Below are 20,549 nucleotides of genomic sequence, written 5' to 3'. Positions count from 1 at the left end.
CTACCAGGTTTGCTTTGAAGTAAATATTTCAAGGAAGTTTAGATGTTGCACTACACTAACAACAGGGTGACTGGGTTGCACCCTTTTTATTTGAAAAAGGAAAAAAAAAATAAGAACCTTGTATGATATAAAAAGATATTCACAGTTATACAAGCCTAACATTCCACATGAAAACGTATATTACATATTACCTCCAATAGGAATTTAATTCACAGGAATAGGAAAACATCTCAACAAATTCTTCTGAAGGAATACGTTATTTAGCATAACTAAGAGTTTCCATTCTTTGAAAGTATTCTAAAGAAGAGCCATGATTTACATAATGTTACATAGACATGAAGAATCATAAGGCAAATCATAGAATTTATAGAAAGTTACACTTAAGACCCTTAAAGTACAAGCTACTTATGGCTATATTTTCCAAAGCAAACCATTACCTTCATAGATAATTAAATAGTTAAAATTCAGGCAGCAAATGATGCTAGCTAAAGCTCAGAGGCTTAGCGGAAATGGTGAGATGAACCACCATAATTTTGTTTTTTTGCATATTGTCAAAGTTTTACATAGAAAAAAAAATGTGCAAGTTGAAGTTCAAGTAGAAAGCATTTTTCACCAAATCAAAAAATTAATTTGAATATTTCCAAATAATCCTTATTGATTTCTCAAAGCTAGATGTTAGGTAACAAGAAGAAAAACAAGGACTTTCAGGAAAATGAAGATGGGGGCAGGGGGAGAAGGGAAGTAGAACTGGTGTCCTGACTATGCAACTTCCTGTTTTGCTACAAACGGCAAAAAAATTACTGCCTAACAGTAAATTATTCAAACAACTGAACTTGCTGTTCCTGAAAGCATATTACCTACTGTATTTCTTTTGGACTGTCATAAATCTATATCCTGAAGTGATTTAGCACTGCATATATTACGCAAGCAGAATTCTGAAGAACTGTCAAGCAGGTTTTCCCTACTCAGAAAGTACTCGGGTATTCCTACGCTAGGAACGGGTATTGACCATCTTTATAACATCGAATGACACTGCAGTTTGCAGCCTGTTGCATGTTTAACTCCCGTATGACTACTTAACATTGCTATTTGTCTACAGTTGATGCTTCCTTTGATGTTACACTGTTAACGCCCATTTGTGAAGTGTTCCTGGATACCAATGAAGTGATTCAACTCCTTTTCATCTGAGCCATGCGAATGGTATCAYGTCTTAAGAATATGACGAGGTTTAAGATGGAAAGTTCTGAATGACTCATTAATAACAGCGTAACAGAAACAAAACAGCACCCTGTCCCACGAACTCTGCAGCAGGACTCAGCAACTTGCGTGATGAAAACGATAAGGCAAAAAGTCAAAAGGTCTTTCCCAGTCAACTTTATCAGTAGTATATTATCAGCTCCGAGAAAGCCCAATTAAAGCCCATGGTCCCATATAGTAACACTTACACAGAGCGGTCCTTATTTCTTATAACCACGATTTCTGCACTAAGTAAACACCGATTCCTTCCTTCAGAACCACATTAGGTCATGTGAGCAGGAAGAAGTGTATATCATAAAATGAAACTGAAATAAGAAAACAGTGCAACTTACCACCTAAAACATATTTTTACCGGTTTTGGTGAATTCTAACCATAAATTGGTTCCCCAACAGTATCAGAAATTGAGAGCTGAACTGGTACACAAGGTTGAGTAAAAAAAGCCTTAGTTAATGCTCACATTGGTGAAAGTATAAGATGAATCTAGACCTAAGAAAATTAGGCTAGAGCTATGTTAGTATTGCAGACAGCATCTCCGCAGCTCAGAGGCAAGAAATCTGGTTTATTCCAGACTACAGATTAAACAGGCTGGTTTTTAAGAAGTCCGGAAAGCCCTTCCTACTGAAACCAACTGCGGCAAACTCTGCCACATGCTTCTCAGCACAGATGGCTCAGCAGGTTAGAAGGGATAGGCAAGTGGTTTGTTTTAACTCCTTCCTCCCCAGGTCCTAGTATTGCCCCACTAACCCTCAGGAGTAGACACAGCTCGCTTGTGGCACAGAATCACAGAAACGCTGAGGTTGGAAGGGACCTCTGGAGATCATCTAGTCCAAACCCCCTGCTCAAGCAGGGTCACCTAGAGCACATTGTACAGGATTGCGTCCAGGCGCGTTTTGAATATCTCCAGAGAAGGAGACTCCACAACCTCTCCGGGCAACCTCTTCCAGTGCTCTGTCACCCTCACAGGGAAGAAGTTTTTCCTCATGTTCAGATGGAACTGTCTGTGTTTCAGTTTGTGCCCATTGCCTCACGTCCTGTCACTGGGCACCACTGAAAAGAGTCTGGTCCCATCCTCTCGACACCCTCCCTTCAGATACTTGTACACGTTGACAAGATCTCCTCTCAGCCTCCTCTTCTCCAGGCTAAACAGGCCAAGCTCTCTCAGTCCTTCCTCATAAGAGAGATGCTCCAGACCCCTAATCATCTTTGTAGCCCTTCGCTGGACTTGCTCCAGTAGTGCCACGTCCCTCTTGAACTGGGGAGCCCAGAACTGGATGCAGTACTCCAGATGTGGCCTCACCAGGGCTGAGGAGAGGGGGAGGATCACCTCCCTCGACCTGCTGGCAACACTCTTCCTGATGCACCCCAGGATACCATTGGCCTTCTTGGCCACAAGGGCACATTGCTGCCTCATGCTTAACTTCATGCCCACCAGCACTCCCAGGTCCTTCTCCGCAGAGCTGCTTTCCAGCAGGTCAACCCCCAACCTGTACTGGAGCATGGGGTTATTCCTCCCCAGGTGCAGGACCCTGCACTTGCCTTTGTTGAACTTCATGAGGTTCCTCTCCGCCCACCTCTCCAGCCTGTCCAGCTCTCTCTGAATGGCAGCACAGCTCTCTGGTGTATCAGCCACTCCTCCCAGTTTTGTATCGTCAGCAAACCTGCTGAGGGTGCACTCTGTCCCTTCATCCAGGTCATTGATGAAGAAGTTGAACAAGACTGGACCCAGTACTGACCCCTGGGGGACACCGCTAGCTACAGGCCTCCAACTAGACTCTGTGCCACTGATCACAACCCTCTGAGCTCTGCCATTCAGCCAGTTCTCAATCCACCTCACTGTCCACTCATCTAGCCCACACTTCCTGAGCTTGTCTATGAGGATGTTATGGGAGACAGTGTCAAAAGCCTTGCTGAAGTCAAGGTAGACAACATCCACTGCTCTCCCCTCATCTACCCAGCCAGTCATTCCATCAGAGAAGGATGTCAGATTGGTTAAGCAGGATTTCCCCTTGGTGAAGCCATGCTGACTACTCCTGATCACCTTCTTTTCCTCCACATGCTTGGAGATGGCCTCCAGGATGAGCTGCTCCATCACCTTTCCAGGGATGCAGGTGAGGCTGACTGGCCTGTAGTTCCCTGGGTCCTCCTTCTTGCCCTTTTTGAAGACTGGGGTGACACTGGCTTTCTTCCAGTCTTCAGGCACCTCTCCTGCTCTCCATGTACGTCATGCACGAGCCAGGAGACAACGTTGTGCAGGAGCCCGACTCCACGACAGAGCTCTGGGTGCAGCAGTAATGGGTGCTGAGGGCCATCAGGCATCCCACGGCCACGGCAGCTTTGCTCTGGCCACAGTAACTGCAATACGGTGCTGAAGCTCTTGCAAGCACCTCCAGCCTGCCTAACAGTGGCCCTAGAGCTCCACGTGGCCACCTATATGGAAATATCTGTAATGACTGCTGCAGCTAAAAACAAGGAAGCTTTTCAGACATACTGAACAAGTCACTAATAGAAGATCAGAATTATTTAAACATGAAGAAAAACATGGGTGATTAGATGCAAGTAAAAATGATAAGGAAGAATACTAATAAGAATTGTATCAATCACTACTTAAACAAATACCTTGCTATCCACTTCGATACCCATGCTAATCCTAACTGTCCAGAAAGCAAGAATCTAACTAACCCGTTTTAACCCGTGACCTGAAATGTTTACTGGGTAACATTTAACTTGGAAGTACGCACAAAAATCACTGTTACGTATGAATACAAGGCCACAAACATAGGATAAAATATGGGAACACAAAAGTCTCAGCCAAACTCCTTATTCAACAGCTATGTCCCCCAGATGGACGTCCAATTCCTACGGTTGCAGCCCCCAGGCTCGCAGGAGCAGCCTGAACGCGGTGCGTCCCCAGAGCAGCCGCATCTGCAAGCTGAAAACCAGGTCTGAAGAAATAACTGGTGGAAGTCCTGTTCCCTACTGGGGAGGGACAAAAAAAAGCAAAGACCCCCTAGAAATTTCCTTTAATAAGCATTTAAGAGCCCTTCTGTAAGGCAGGAAGTGAAATAAGCAACATTTGGCATCAACCTGATAGAAGAGGCCACATAATACATAACATGAAAGCCCAATCACCTGCCAAGCCAGCACAGCTTTTTAGGTCAAATGTCTTCCTCGCAAAAAAAGTTTACATATTTTGCAGGTCTGTTTAAAAGTGACTTTTAAAAAGTCAAAACAATCCTTAAATTAATGGGTTTGATTTGAAGGTTCATTGCACAAACAGAACTAAACACTCCATGTTGTCCTGAGCAGTTATTTACAGGTGAAGGAAAAATAGCGGCTTTCCTTCATAAACAAAACGGCATGGCTAAAGGCTCAAGCAGAACACAGAGTTACTGTGCAAGCTACTAAACCAGAAAAATGCATTTTGTTTCTTTTAACTTTAATCTAAGTGTTGCAGTAGGACCGCTGCATTTAAAGAAAAGGTAGTTGGGAAGAATTCTGCATGGACCATTCTGCTTCATTACAGTCTACACCGTCCCTCAGCATTTTCAGATCTGCTACTATTTTCATTCAAGCTTTTAAATAATTATAAGCCTACTGTGGGAGAAGAGATCCTGCATGACACCACATTGGCCCAGACAATTTTACTTGCATTCGATGACAATATGTACTACTAGAGTTGAATGCACACAGCATTGCCCAGATTTTTTTAAGCCCATCAATCTATTCCAATGCTATTACGACCAACCACATGAAACGAGCCTCAAGATACATTACGGCAATAAATAGTTAACAGCTCAGTTTGGCCTAAAAAAACCTGCCAGCTGTTTCTGTTTCTTGCCTTAGATACCAGCATTAAGACAAAATAAATACAGGCTGGTAAAACATGAGCCAAACGATCAAGAGTTTTACCAAAATATTTTCTAGACAGTGACAAAAATACAAAGAGAAACTGTCCTTAACAGCCAGATTCAAAGCAGCTTTTCACCAAGCCCATTATTACAAAGATGAGACAAATCAATTCCACAAGCTCTGCTGAACTGTAAATGGAATTTATAGGCAAACCTACAACAATATATTTACAATAATATTACCAAAGGAGATTGTTTTTAACTTGTGGCACAAATGGGAAGTAAAAGTGGTTTCAGTTGTCAGAAAGATGTACATTTTTCTTCATGTATTTACAGTATATGGCCTCATCGTGAATGATTTCCTTTTACCCTAATGGTTCTCATATTACCCTACTGTCGCTATCCGGTTGGCTCTACAATGAAAGCTTTTCAAGTTATTCAAAAGCATTTTTAACTTCACTACTTTCTATATTGGTTACATAATATTTCCCAAAATAACGCGTGCTTTCAAAAGCAGGTTTCTTAAAAGCCGCACATTTTATTTAACACCTATTTCCTGGTTTAATAGAGGAAACACTGAGGGTTGAGCAAACCAGCACAGAACCTTGCATTATATCTCTTGCAGCATGTTTGTTTAACTTTATATAAACTTCCCAGACAGTCACAGCCATACGGAAGTCCGCAACACATGCAAGGTGGCTTTTCTCAACACATGACCTGTTCTGAACGAGATCATTTGCTACCAACATTATGTGCACATAGCTATGGGGACAAATAGAAAACACCCTTCCCCCCCCCTTTTTTTTTGTCTACCGCATGTTAAGGGGTTTGCACTAAAGATCGGAACTGTTACAGAAGAGATTTTAACGACTCTGTCCAAAAGGAAGCAGCACATTTGAAGGTTTGTCGGTCAGACCAACGCTGCTCTTAGAAGAGCTACACAAGCCACAGCAAAGACTTCTCACAATTAATGAGATGACTGCAGCTATGCATTTGCTTCCACTTTGCAAACATAATACTGAAGACGTTTTCACATTTATTAAATTAAAATGCAAAACCTGTTAATCCACAGACAGTACCATATCAATGCTGGAACAGAGACTCTGTAGCACAATAAGCAGTTGATCCACCCTCCCCACCATCATCATTGCAGGGGAATAATTCAAAGTTGCACAGAAAGATTTTTAAATTTTTGCACATGCAGATAAGAGATACAGCTCTAAAATAAGAATGAATAATTATCAGGGATTATACTCAAAAGTAGGAGATAAAGATCTTCTCTAAATGACTCTGACACTCGGAAAAGAATTCTATACAAGTCAGTTAACATAATGAAACAGAAAAGCTACTACATGAAAAATAGGGAAAACACTAAAATATCTTATGTCCGTCAGTGTCTGTGATAACGGGCAGCTGAAACATCACAACCAAAAGGAATAAACGCAGATAAAACAGGCATGCTTGTTGCAAACAGCCATTTGGGCGACTGCAGCACACTGAGGTCCCCTGGCTTACTATTTCTAGCTCAGCAGCAGCCACACAAGACCCAGGCACACTCTTCCCTGAGTGGTGTTTGTAGACCATAGTCTCTTTTCAGCACATTCCCAGAGCTGCAGGCCTGACTCGAGTCCTGGGTCAGGCCTAAAATGTGGTAGAGCTTAGTGGTTTCTCAGCTGATGTCTTCCTAGACCAAAGCTGATGCTGGAAACAGTGTAACCAAATTTATGCAGCAGGACCCAGAACTAAGAAGCCCTGCTTGACCCTAAAAGAAATGCTGAAGTAATGCAAATATTTTACCACTGCTGCAGACGAAGAGCTGCTTTCTGGAATTATCATCCAGTTTCACTAAGCATGGCCATCCCATCTGACTTCTGCCTCTTCGGGTTAGAGGGAGGGACGAGGGAGTGGGAAGGGAAACTGGAAGTATGGAAACGGCCAGATGAATCCCAGCGTTCCTCTGAACTGCTAGGCTAATTAGATTTCCAATTTTCCATACAGAAAACTATGCTGTTAATTTTCGTGACAGACATAAGCAATTTGTTCATATCATGTACAATCAGAATAACCCAAAGGATTAAATTAAAGTTGACTCTTGGATAGTTACAGTGTGGTTCGAAACTTGTTTTGATAATACCATACTTTGTTATCTCAAACTGTGACATACTATGTGCCACAGGTGCTTTCTTCTGCATGTTGAGGGCCACGTGTTTTCAGACCTGGGATTTGGGAAGGAGTCCCACACATATCTTAGGGTCAGGAGCCACCATCTTACAGAGTCGGGCAAAGTTCTTGAAATTAATTAGCGCATCCAATCAGCCATACTACGCAAATCATCTTTATCTAAGAAAGACTACATAAAGTCAGCCACGGCTTTCACCACACTATTTCTGACAGATGCACGCTATTGACCACTACAGGCCTTCAAAACCTAGCTGTTATTAACACAAGTTTGGCCAAGCAACCAAACAAAGTGTTTTAACATTTTTTAGATCAATGCTGATTATAGCAAGAGCTACTCAACACAACTTTATAAAGCTATCCTCAATTGCTTATAAAACTTAGGCAAATTAACTGGCACAGGAAGCTTAATAAAGCATCTGTAAATATTTGGGTCATGAAAGGGTAATGCTTCCTTACTGGCATGGATGCTGCTTCTCTCCACATTTAACCTTGGACCCAGCTGTTTGTCCCATTCAGGACGAAGAACCTTCTCCTGACACTAGTTTACTTAGTTCTGTAGCTCAAGTAGTAACAGTAAGAAAAGTTTAAGAATCAAGTTTTATAGGTAGTATTTAGTAAGGGATAATCACAGCGGAAAACTGAATGCATATTTAATTTACCACTTTGGGGATGTTTTCCCTTCCCCTGAAGAGTGCTACTTCATTTACAACATGATGTATTTGAGAAGTTAGCTGTAAATTCAGTACCTCCTATTGATGCACACATATTTTGGCTATGTCAGGTTGTACTCAGAAGTCCCAAATTCTCCTCATGTTTCCCTATGATCGGTCTGTAGAAGTTTTGTTTGACCTCTTGCTAGCAGTTTACCAAGCCACAAGTAAGAGCTCACAGATCTCCACTGAAAATCCTCTTAGCTTTCTAAAGGTAATCTACAGATGACTTTTTAACACCTGTGATCTAAGATGCATCCTTAGTTATATTATCACATACTGTTTTCAGTTAAAACTGTTTCTCATCCAACACCCAGAAAAAAGAATAATTAAAAGCACATTAATGACATCTTCTAAAGCATCAGAAATGAGCATGCCTAGCTATGTTCTACACCTAAACTGTATTTCTTTAAAGTTTCCCTTTTCCTCTTCCTTCAGTCTTCAAAGTATCAGATTTGAAGTTGCACTGTTTGCACTACTACACTTCAAATAGATAGACTTTGTATAGTAAGAGATAAAGACACAATATTTCAGTTAGAATAGAAAATACAAATAGACAACAATGTTTAATATCCTGCTATAGGAAAAAGGCTAGTTTTTTCCCCCTCTTCTGGCAGAAGAAGAGGGATTTGTATCATTTTGTATTCTGTCTTTGTATTCTGACTTAAACACATACATATTAAACACCAATACTCTGCCTTTTTTTGTCATTAAACTACATTTAATAACAAAAAAACAATTACCGCATAAACTACTCCTTGCTTTCAATAGACCAAATTAATGGAAAACACAGAAACATCCTACAAGCAAAGACACCTAAAGAAGTGTTTACCAGTTGGCAGTATCTTCTCGCAGTCTTAACAGAGAACTCCCCTTCCTCAGATTACTGATGCAGCAGCTTGTCTTCTGAATCTGAACAAACAGAAGAACACCATTAAAAATAAATGGTACGCAGAAATTTAATTACGTTAGCTGGGGTAAGTCAAAGTTAATCCCCTGTTGCTGTGATGTCATTGAACATGGTTATTTAAGAATCCACATAAAACATGCCGATTTCAAAAATAGTCGGGATTTTATAGAAGTGACAGTGGAAGCAAATGGAAAGGCGTCCTTATGAACTCTTCTGTGAGTCAGAAAGGCAATTAGCTATCCATGATCACAAGCACCAGAAATAGAGCATTGCATCTCAGCATTACTGAGCAAAGATGCAAGTAATTACAGCACCAAAAAATAGAGCATTACATCTCAGCATTAGTGAGCCAAATTGCAAATAGTTACAACAGGGAAAGAGAGAAAAAAAACCGTACACTCACAGTTCAAGTTTTATTTACAATGTCATATATATTTCGTACAGAGAAAAAAAAGACGCTTCGTTTCTACAGTTTTCACCAGTTAAAGACAAATATGGTCAATGAAAGTTTTCACCGTTCTGAGTTTACTCTAAGATTACTTCCATTTCCTGCCCCCAAACAAAGTCTCTGGTTTACAAATTTAGTGCTTGTACAGGCAGACTAGAAGAGCGTTTCCGATGGAAATTCTCTGCTGAGATCTACTCACAGCATGCTAAATGTTAAGCTCATTTGGAGCAGTTTTCATACAGCAAACAAATTCCACCTTTTTTTAGTACAGTAACGGGATGATGAACAGGCCAAAAAGGCACCTGTCTGCTGTCATATTAAGCAAGCCTTTGCACTGTGGGTTTGGTAGGCTTTTTCCGTTTCAGCTGACTTAAATACCTTTGAGTGTTCTCAGTTAAACTCGCTCCAGTAAAACCATTGCAGCTCTTACTTCTCCTGGTAGCAGATCTATCCTGCCAATATTTGGCATTTCAAGGTTTCTTTCAAAGAGCAACCTTCCCCCTTTGTACTACGGAATCACAATTGTCTTTCTGCCTCAATAGCAAACCCAGCTACATTCTGCAATAAAGCTATTTTTTATCATAAACTTGTTTTAGAAATATAAAATGCCTGTTATGTTAATGACATTTGCAGATCCACTTGAATAGGCATAAGATAGTCAATGTTAATTTGTATTTAATCAGCTATGAAGCACTCCTTATGTTATCTAATCCTGATTAACAAGAATTTAACATAAAAGTATGCTGCCTTGCTGTAAAATTTCTAATCGTGCAGGCCATAGTACTACTGAAGAGGGGAGAGGGGGAGGTTGTGGTTTTAGTTACAGTGAGAACTATCATCAAAAGTTATTCTCCCTGGTTCTTCCTAAACAGGAGAACCCTGCACCCTAAACAGCACAGCTAGGAGAAGAGGAGACAGCAAGGACTCTGAGGACTAGTAAGAGTTATCATGCAAAACTTAACAATAAAATCAAATGGTCCTATTTGAAGCCACGCTAGAAGCACAGAGTTGCAACAAACAGTTCAAAAGTGAAAGCAAAAAGAGAAATGTTAGTTAACTGCAAGGTCTGGCAATTTGTGTCAACTAAGGTAAACAGGTACCTGGCAAATTAATGCTTTTTTCCCCGCAAATGTCATTGTACAAAGCACTATTTCTCTCTGTGCAAGAGAGAGAATCCTCGAAAAGATCCAAGACGCTTTATTAGATTTGTTAAAGCACAGACTTTGCCTTTAAACAACTGCTCCACTACCCCGTTTCAGCGCCCTTCAGTCATGGCTCCTCCTACCAAGCGACCGTATGGAGTCAACAGCTCCCGACAATTCAGTGGTGAAAGCTCCGGAGGGGAGGCAGCAAGAGCCGACACTCACATACTGCTGGGGAAGTCGCTGAGCAGAGCAGCGCTTTCGCTGTCTGCGGACTTCAGAGTACAGCTGACAGCAAGTTTTCACAGTTCTCATGGGTGAATGAGCATTTATGCGATTGCAACATGCGTAATTTCCTTTAACGCACTCAGCGAACCACTTGGATCCTTCTACCCTAGTAGACTGCAGGAGAAAAAGCTTCCAATTCAGTACCACAGAATGGACTTTTTCAAGCATGACTGACGATTTCATTAAACAGAAAACTTCTTTCAAATTTCCACTAGACCAAATCACATATGACCATGTTGCCAGTTCTGTACGTTCAGACTTCTTTAAAGTAGCATGCAGGATTTTGTTTTACTGAAAGCAGTATCTAAGGCAGGATGAAGCAGCTCCATCCCGACTTCCTCCTGCCGCAGTCCCCCGTTACCCCCGTGCTGCTCGGCATTACTTCCTCTCCTGGCTGCCCAGCACCTCCCGGGCTGCAGTTCCTCTGCGAGGACCCACCTCTCCAGCCTGGCCCTTCAGCGAGAAAGGCAAGGAAGTGTCAGGAGTTACACCTGCGTAGGAATTTTTACATAGGACTATCCCTCGATTTATTAGTTTTGTCACTTAATGGGAAGGTGGAATCAAATTCTGCAGTACAGTGCCCGATGAAATCTTGTTTTCCATACGAAATTCATGCTCAAGTAAATTGATATTAACCAAAAAGATGCAAAGAGCTCCTTCTGTGAACTGCACGATGCTGGCTTTTCTTTGGCGTACACATTTCAGCAGGCAGAATCTCAGTCACTGCTTCCCGAGCCTCTAGTTTGGCACTTGGGGGCTATTTCCTTACTTGAGCTACAAGGAAGAACACCCCTGAGAAGCTTCATTAACACACTCCCAGGAGAGAATAGAAAAGCATATGGGTTAATATGGTCACTGAAAAGATTCAGAGTACTCCACGGGAGAGAAGTCCCTGAAGCAGTGTGGCACAGCAGCTCAACATTGCTCGGTGCTGCAGTTTGCAGGTAGGGGCTTAACGTTCTCTTGAAATTTTTTTCAGGCTTCGCCACCACTAAAGCAAGGCTCCCTGGTAAACCATGGGTCAAAGCTGCCTGTGAGTCTTCGCAGAGAGGTAGCAGAAATGAATTAGGACAGAGATGCAGAGGAGAACTAAGATCAAAGCATCTCCTCAAATCCTGCTCAGATTCTCCTCCAAGTATTGACTGCTGACCTCATAACCTGCACGCTAGCTCTCTGCCTTCTTCCAATCAAATATTCTCAGTATTCGTCTCCCAAAGGTACTACTGAGGTGACAATCTGAGGCAGTTTGAGAGATGCCACTTCATTTCTTCAACTATTGATGAATTATGCTGCATCTTCAAAATCCAGAGAAATCTACACTTTCACAACTTAATATAGCAAGTTACTTCACTAATCAAACATGAGAAAGCTTTGCCTGATGTATATTTAGGAATAACTCCAGCTAGCATTAGCCTGTATACCCAAAGCTGTTGGACAGACATGATCCACATTTAAAATCACTCATTACACACATCTCCTTAGCCTACGTCTGATATTTATTTGTCCAAAACACAGAAAGTGCAGAAGAGACAGCAACAGTGATTTAAGATGATGTATCCTTCCCAACACAGATCACAACAGACTGTTAGTGGTAACAGCCCACCAACAGGTTAAAACATGTCTAAAAAGAAGAGTATACAGAATGGGTTTAAAAAAAATAAAAAAATCGTTTACGGTAGTTGATAAATAATTTTGTTGCCGTACATAAGAGACCATGCAAACTGAGCAGTCAAAATAACTCTTGCAGAGCTTCTTACAGATGCAGAAGACAACTGATCCAGTCTCCTACAAAGGTAGCATTAAAACCCTCATTAAAACATTTTTTTTTCCCCTTACCAACATATTGCCAAAACTTTAATTCTAAGTCAAAAGAGGAAGCTCTCCTGTGATTTGAGGAATCGGCGGTCAGAGAACTATTAAAATATTCCCAGGGGTTTACTCCTACACAGTTGAAAGGGGATTAATTCATCATCTGCTTATTTTCAGGAGAGTAATGAAACTGAATATTTAAGATCAAAAGAATTATATTAAAACTCAACAGTTTAAGCTTCCACTGTGCACCACTGATAATTAATGATGATTATGTTACAACACATTACAAGGTATAAATTAATGAAATGGCTTGCTTTTTTTTTTTCCTTCCAGAAAATTGCCCAGCTCTGCTTCCATACAACATACCACAGTATGCAAGAGATGCCCTGCTAATTTTGTCCCCGCTGTCAAATGACTACTTTTCTTCATTCACCAGAACAATTTCAGAATTACAGGAAAGCTAATTTTGTCTGACTTGAACATAAGATGATATTCTTTATAGGTCTCATCTGAAAAACATCAAAACATGTTCAAGTATCAGAAGTTAATTTTGTACATAAGCTGAAGACTGTCCTGTTAAATTTAAGAGTTGCAGGGACAGAGACGTAGGAGATTGATACTTAATCTTCCCTCTCCCCCACAGTAAATATTTGATACAGCTTAAAGGATTATCAGTCCTCATGTCTTTCATATGACAATACATTACTAAAAATTAAAATATAATTTACCAGAAAGAACAGCGACGAGTTTTTCCTCTGTCAATTACTCCAAAATCATGGAAATTAATTCCAATTTTAAACACTTTTTCCCCCTCTCAGTGTTGTATCTCAGCTTTCAAACATTGGACTTTCGAACTCAGTAGAGTTGCGTGACTTGGTTTAGCCACTTTCCCTTAAAAATACAGGTTTTCAAAACCACTCTAAGTATTACTGAAGGTCTGAAACTGAAAAGACTACCCTTATCAGCTTTGTTATTACTGTGGGGAATACCGCGTGCTCGAGATTGAGGAGAGCCCGTTCACACTTCAGAAGTTTTGACTATCATAAGACCGTTTCTTATCTTCAAAAGCTCTGGTTCTCCCACTGCCTCGGAGCTGTGAAACCTGTGCCTGTGTTTACCACAAACGCAGCAGCAGCAAGAATGCAACTCTTGGGTTAAACAGAAAACTGAAGCTGCTGAATACCGATTTCATTTAACCATACACTGAGTGTATCTCTTTGTTTTCAAAGACACACACAGAAGTGCATTTGTACTGATAGGAACCATTTTAATACACTAATATGAGGCAGAGTGTTTAACTATAGGCAGTCAAAATATATTTGAGGCAGAATGTGACAAAAACAACAAAACTGGTATTTTCTTCAGTTCTCCTTTAAAAGACAGTTACTCCTTATGTGTTTGTCCTCTACTCCCGTTACAGAAAGGATGGTCAACCTACCTTTAATAACAGTTTTAACTTCCACTATATACAGACTGGGCAGGCAAGAAATAAAAATACACACACACAAAAAAAAAAGTGGCTGAACTTTCAGGGGGCTTAGAAGACCAGCAAGCAGGAAGATGAGGGCATACAACAGGCTTGTACACGTGGCTGTGGGTGTCATAAACCAGGTCAGGGACACCAAGAAAAAGAGCATGGGAGCGAGTTACAGAGCTAGTGGCAATGCTACAAGATCCTGAGAGTCTTTGGTACTTAGCTGAGAAAGCTGATTTGTAGATGAGTAAGGAAGTGAGAGAGGATTTAAGTGGAAATAACTGTATTGAGGATGGAAAAGCATAAAGGTCATGAAGAGATATTTTCAGGGAACGATGGTAACCACGTAGTATCTAATAACTGAGGGAGAATATCCCCCCCCCCCCGACCAAATTAAGTCAAGAGGAAGAGCATCTGGGAGCCCTAGTTGCCATCCATTTCCCGCAAAACACAGTTATTTCTAGCTTATCTCCTCCCAATCTGGCCATTAACTTCTGGACAGTAGGACTTCCTTAACAGTCTAAGAGTACTGTGGTCTCAGACTGACATTCAAAATCCAGAGTATCAACTGAAATCACTAACTGTACTTCAAGAACCTGTATTATGGTATTTTTTTCTCAGTGATCAATGTTCGTAGGAATATGCAAACATTACAAATATGCGTTAAGTTGGCCAGGAAGATGTACCTTGATAAGACCTATTCACTACTGGGAGGAGAGAGGAAAAAAAAAAGAAAAAAAAAACCCACCTTTCCTGATTGCTCAACATTGCCAATGGTGCTCACCACCCTGCAGTGAGTCAACTTGGAGATGAACTGGCAGGGCACAGATGAAATGTGCTCCCGCTCAGTTATGAAACAGGTTTTCATAGCCATTCCCACGCAGGGTGAAAAGGGCAGGTACACACAATAATACACAGACTGAAATAGGAGCAACCCTTTCCTACTGTTGTATTGCATCAAGAACATCCTCATCAAAGGAGGAGGACAAATAAGTTTAGATTGCCTAAGTTACAAAAAGCCGATCAGAACTGCATAAACCTTCTTGCCAAAGTTCTCATAAATTTGGCAATCGGATGTCATGAGCAAGTTATTGGCTTTATGCTTTGATTTACAAAGTTTTAGCCACATGGGATGAGAGAGAGCTTGGAAGGTTTCTTCATTCTGACAACACTTTAGCACAGACAGCACACCCTTGGAGCCCAGACCTCAATTAATGTATATATCACTCCTTGGATACACTGCATCTGGCCAAGGAATTAACTACACTGTATAAAACAGGAATAAACCCAAGGAATGAACATAGGATCAGTTCTGATTTTGTTCATTCTTTATAGAAGGCACAATAAAAAAGTCTATTTGTACCAAGAACCAGCAGAGCAGTAAGACTGCTATTGAAGAAATGAGTTTTAGTGGTTAAGGGCATGAGTAATCTACATGAACTCTTCAGAAGTAAGGCTTATGAGAGACTAGAAGTTGCACAGCCCTGCTGCAAAGACAGTTTTAAATTTTCCATTGGACAAAATTCTGCCCTCTGCACTGGGAGCAGGGACTAAAACCAAGGACTTTCCCATCCTCTTTCTCACCAGGTTTCACTGGGCTTAGTCCTTCCTGGATCCTTCCCTTACACCCCCACTCACAAAGGGACTCAGCTTCAGCTGACCGAGGCACCAGCCTGGCTGGTGAGGAGAAGGTGGGTTCAAGCCTCCACAAATTAGAAGATCAGAGTTTGGTTTCCCATATGCTACGATCACTAGGCTACAACACAACAGAGTCCATCTCTTCCGCATCAGGTGCTGTTTAAAAACCCTGAATTCTGAAACCTAGAGTTGGGGGGGGGATACGCTGTGAGGTCCTGAGTCTGGATAGTTGGTCAATATGGCCTTTTTTCCTTACGTTTCTCATCCGCTAGCTTTAGACAGGCTTATTACCTAGTTCACGGAGGGGCAGGCAACACTTCCAGTTCTTAGCCATGTTTATAGCTTTCTCTATATGATGTGTAAACAGTTTAAGCTCCTAGCTTAAATGATCTCAATTATTGTTTTAGGATCCAATACTTACCTTTTTTTTGGTTTGTTTTTTGGAAGGTACTGTGGTGCCCATGTTTGAGACCTTGAGTAGGAAGTCCTACACTTAAAAGGTCATCTGCAGACTACCTCAGATTTTTACATCCGGTTCTCACTAGAGAGACACTGCTAAACACAACTGGCCTCCTATTTCTGCATAGGAAACCTGATGAACTTTAAGCCATTCTTCCACTCCCACATCCTCCCAACACTTAGCTCTATCTACAGAGTATAAGACCTTTGCTGAAAGAGTGTTTGGAGATGCCCTCATCTCCAGAGGCTTTAATCCATTTTTACTACATTTAGTGTGGTAAAAGCTAAATCAACTAGTAGCTAAATCAATATAGGAATTGAACATTTTTTTCTAGAATACCCTTTACTTGGGGTGAGAGAGGAAGTGTTTAAGGACAAGTCTTTCCTGTGCTTTTCTGCTGAAGTGGGAGAACAAACACCAGCATTCAAATGGCCATGTACATGTTTTAGGGAAAGCAGCAAGAGAGTCAGTTCACCATTTTCAAAATCAAACATTTCCCTCAAAGAGCAGATGAGCAGAGAAAAATGTTTTTATTGACAGACTGCCCACGTTTCAAAGCTTTCCACAACCACAAAGGTTAGAAACACTTACCTCAAGATTAACAGATCCTGCAGTACAGTTTTTCATTAAGAAAAGCAGAAACAAAACTGAAATTAAATATGCACATGAAACAAAGGCACTGTATTACATAGAATTCACATTATAACAAAAAAATTGCATTCTATAGCCATGCCCAGCACAAATTCAGGTAAAAGCAAAGTTGACGTACATAGCTAGAACTGCAGATGCATGTGTAACAGCTTTCCTTCATCTGCTTATGATCAAGTTTGAGTGGATGGAAGCACATGCAACAGGAGTATCACTGGTACAAACACTGCACATATCTGCAGTCATCGAGAGACAGCTCTAGGACCACAGATTTCAAGAGTAATAGAATAATAGGGAGAAAAGACACTAATAAAGTGTAACTAGACTTGAAATTAAGGTGTCTGGCTTCGGCAATCTCCAAATTTACATCGGAATTCATTTGCAAAGTGCTTTTCAGCCATGTGACAGTGAGCTGCTCTACAGGTGTAGCTTGCTCTGGGCTGCTCCTTCATGAGAAACCCACAGGGCCCTTTACCACACCACAAGACCAGGACATTGGCAAATGCCACGTAACAGATTTACGTTCAATAAAACAAAAGGCAGGGACTACTGAGCTCTTCAGAAACATGGCATGCGGGCTAGTGTTATGTGAATTGTGTAAGAGAGCCCTGGAACAAGCTCCAGCTTGGCAGGAGATATAAGTGCAAGTGTGTTGCACATGCACCATACATGCATGCCTTCTAGGAAGGAACTGGATCCCTCTTATACTGCCATAGTACTGATCTGTTCAAGGCTGTGATGCAGGGCCTACAGGGTGTACTGGATTTGGTACGGATGCACAGATTAACAGTGCACCACATATGTGTCTGGCTGCTGACAGGGAAGGGCTACACGCAGTTAAGAGCATTCCGTCTGCCATAGCAGGACTGATTAAACTCTCCCTGGCCTCAGTTTCATTCAGTGCAACTACAGAGATCTTCTGTACCATTTGTTTTGTAAGGAGTCTCAGGATAAATGAAGTTAGTTAACTTTCACGATGGCCATGATTTAGTTCAAGGCTTGTCATGCCTAGCATTGGCTTAAACAAACATTACCTACTATGGAATTATTTGCATTGCCATTCATGAACTTATGTAATTTATCACAGACATCTCATGTGGCAAAGACTTTGCCAAAGACGTGGATGATTTATTGGCGTTCTTCTAGAACTTCCTATAGCAGGAACTTTCCAACACAGCAGTCAACTTCTGCCAGCAATCTCTGAATACTGGAATAGGGCAAAAGACAAGACAGAAGAAGCAAGAAGACTTACAGAACTATAAATCTTGTTAATGCAGATATGCTTGTCACTGTGGCAAAAGTAGAAGATTACTTTAGCCTAATGGTACTGTCATGAACATCGCAGAAAACGCTGAAACAGGCAAGCCAAGTTTTTAGAGAGGAATGCAAGCACTCTTTTGCCGAAGGAGTGGCTTTCTGTAGCTTTATTTTTGCTTTTCAATAAAGGTGAATCCCTTTTCAAAGATTCAGTAACAAGACGAATATTAGACTTATTTAGTGTTTTATCACCCAAATTTAGAAACAGATGTTAGCCTTCCGGGCCCCTTTCACTTATATTTTTCTGGAAATTCAGTTACTTGCTTAAAAAAGGCAAATATCAGCAACAATAGTATTAAAAAAAAAAAAAAAGACTGAGATCTACCAGATCTGAGAGAACAAAAGTTTTTTGCCTGGATATCCTTTCAGTCAATGTATACTTACAGAGAATCTAAAGGAGTTTTACATAGATTTACTAATCTTGCTCCTGTCTTACAAACATCTTTTATTAGGAGATACTTAACTACAGAACTCAGTCTAATGTTTTAGTAACTAGAGAAACATGGATTTGAGCCCAGCTTTTACTACAGACTTCCTACATGCTTTCAGGTAATTAACACTGCTGTATCTCAGTTTCTCATCTGTAATGAGGCTAAACGTACACTTAGCATAACAGGGCTTTAGCCAAGCCTGTAGTCTTTGAATTCTGCTATAGCAGGAGTCAATAAAGACAGAATTGGGTGAAGCTTGAAGGGGATAAACTATGGAGAGTTTGTTAATCACCTTCAAGACGGTCACAGAGAAAACATCAGGTGAAGCATATACACAGGATACCTCTGAAATCTCTGTACTACTGCACATTAAGAACATAAGTTACTGAATCAGAGCAGATCCTAAAAACAGATACTGCATTCCTATCTGGCAAAGATGTTAAATTCTGAGGCCTCAGCCTGCAAATTACTGGAAATAGTTGTTTTATTACTGCAAATTCAAGCATCTTATGCCTTATAGATAGGATGAAGTTAAATAATCATTTGAGACAGTCCAGTATAATCCTGGACATAACAGACAGTAACTCCACTTCAATATGCAGATTAATATTCTACCTAGAAGATCCATTATTAGGACTATTTTTAATCAACAAACCAGCATGCAGGTGTCCCAAATTGCTGATCAAGTCATCCTTTCTCAGAGATTACAAATAAACATAATAAAAGAGGAAAAAAGATGCACATGTTAAATATAACATGCATGGAAAGAAAGAACTTTAATCCAGGTCAACCTTGGGCAAATACTAACTCTATTAATGCTATTTTCCAATTATAACATTGCTTGCTGTTGTTGGATTATTACAGAGGCATAGCTAAGATGTAATGCAGTTAGAATGTACTTGCTAAAAACAAAACAAACCACACCACTATACTGAACTTATATTAGGACAGCTTCCTAAGACAAAAAGCATTCATAAAAATGTGAAAAAGTTTCAGATTATGAGTAGTCCAGAAACCAAGGAGGGAAACAAGCCTAGTTCAGAAAGGTGGTATCTCTGCAACCCTGGGTTCCACATCACATTCCTAATACAGAGCACAGGCCATTAGCAGCTGCACTTTCGTTGCCAATTTTGAAGCTTGCAATTAAAATATACTGTTCCCAAAAGAAAGGGCTTCAAAAGTAGCAACTTAAGACACTCAGAGTTTTGCCTAGATTGTACCACATCCTACTGGTACTGGAAAACACTACAAAGCAGAAGTCCACTGATGAGAATGAATTCATGCTAGTTGTGAGGAAACCTCGTCAGCCTCTCAAGCCTCCTTCGCTCCCTTTGCACGCCCGCACAGAGCAACCAAAGCAACGTGCAGCAGTAGCACGCTGAACTACACAGAAGCAATTTCTTCATCGCCATAAACCCCAGTACACACACACAAGCAACATTTTGGTTATTATAAAATACTGCCTGACAATTCCTTATGGACAGCCAGTTTCTGCAGTGAGCAGTCCGCCCAGAGCATTGGGTAGCTGTTTCAGCACTAACTTTTATGTCAAAAACCACTGTTCTGAAAAGGTGCATTAGGATAGTGCCAAGCTGATGATACAGATTTCAGAAAACACTGTTGTAACTTTTCTACTAGCCAGCGAAAGCCTTTACTTGAGACAGTGACTCACACCCCTTCCCAACTGCAGCTTTCTGCTCTCTTTCATAAACAAGTATTCTTTAAACCCAAAGCCAGAATATTTGCTTCACTTTCTTTGAAATTTCCATATCACTACGTCACTGCTGAGAGCAGGTGAATGGCAAAAACAGCTAGTTTCTCAGCACCCAAGTCTTGAACAGAATTAAGTCATGTTTACACAGAATGAGTTGGAAGTTCAAAAGACATACAAAGCAAAAAGAAGAGTACTTCAGTCCAGAGAGGGACCAAAAAGAAAGTCATGATTTTCTATCCTAAAGACCAGAAAGAGGCTTGGACAGTCAAT

At 40.8% G+C, this 20,549-nt stretch overlaps 1 protein-coding gene across 5 annotated transcripts in view; it reads right to left on the bottom strand.

Annotated features, from left to right (window-relative positions):
- FAM49B (family with sequence similarity 49 member B) overlaps nt 1-10,615 on the bottom strand; it is a 44,756-nt gene extending 34,141 nt beyond the window's left edge. For 2 of the 5 annotated variants that reach the window (XM_026077597.1, XM_026077588.1), the window contains exons 1-2: nt 10,456-10,614; nt 8,830-8,909 (exon numbers count right to left, since the gene is read on the bottom strand). The gene's annotated coding sequence lies outside the window, so the exon portion shown is untranslated. Of the gene's footprint in view, nt 1-1,445; nt 1,479-8,829; nt 8,910-10,455 lie in introns of those variants that run through there. The other 3 variants (XM_026077633.1, XM_026077617.1, XM_026077607.1) reach the window with 3 other exon arrangements.
- Nucleotides 10,616-20,549: the final 9,934 nt, after the last annotated feature.

Source organism: Apteryx rowi, unplaced genomic scaffold (genome assembly GCF_003343035.1).
Source record: "Apteryx rowi isolate R43461 unplaced genomic scaffold, aptRow1 scaffold_112, whole genome shotgun sequence".
Lineage (NCBI taxonomy): Eukaryota > Metazoa > Chordata > Aves > Apterygiformes > Apterygidae > Apteryx > Apteryx rowi.
Note: the sequence above shows the minus strand (reverse complement) of the source record. Positions and strands in the feature narration are given on the sequence as shown.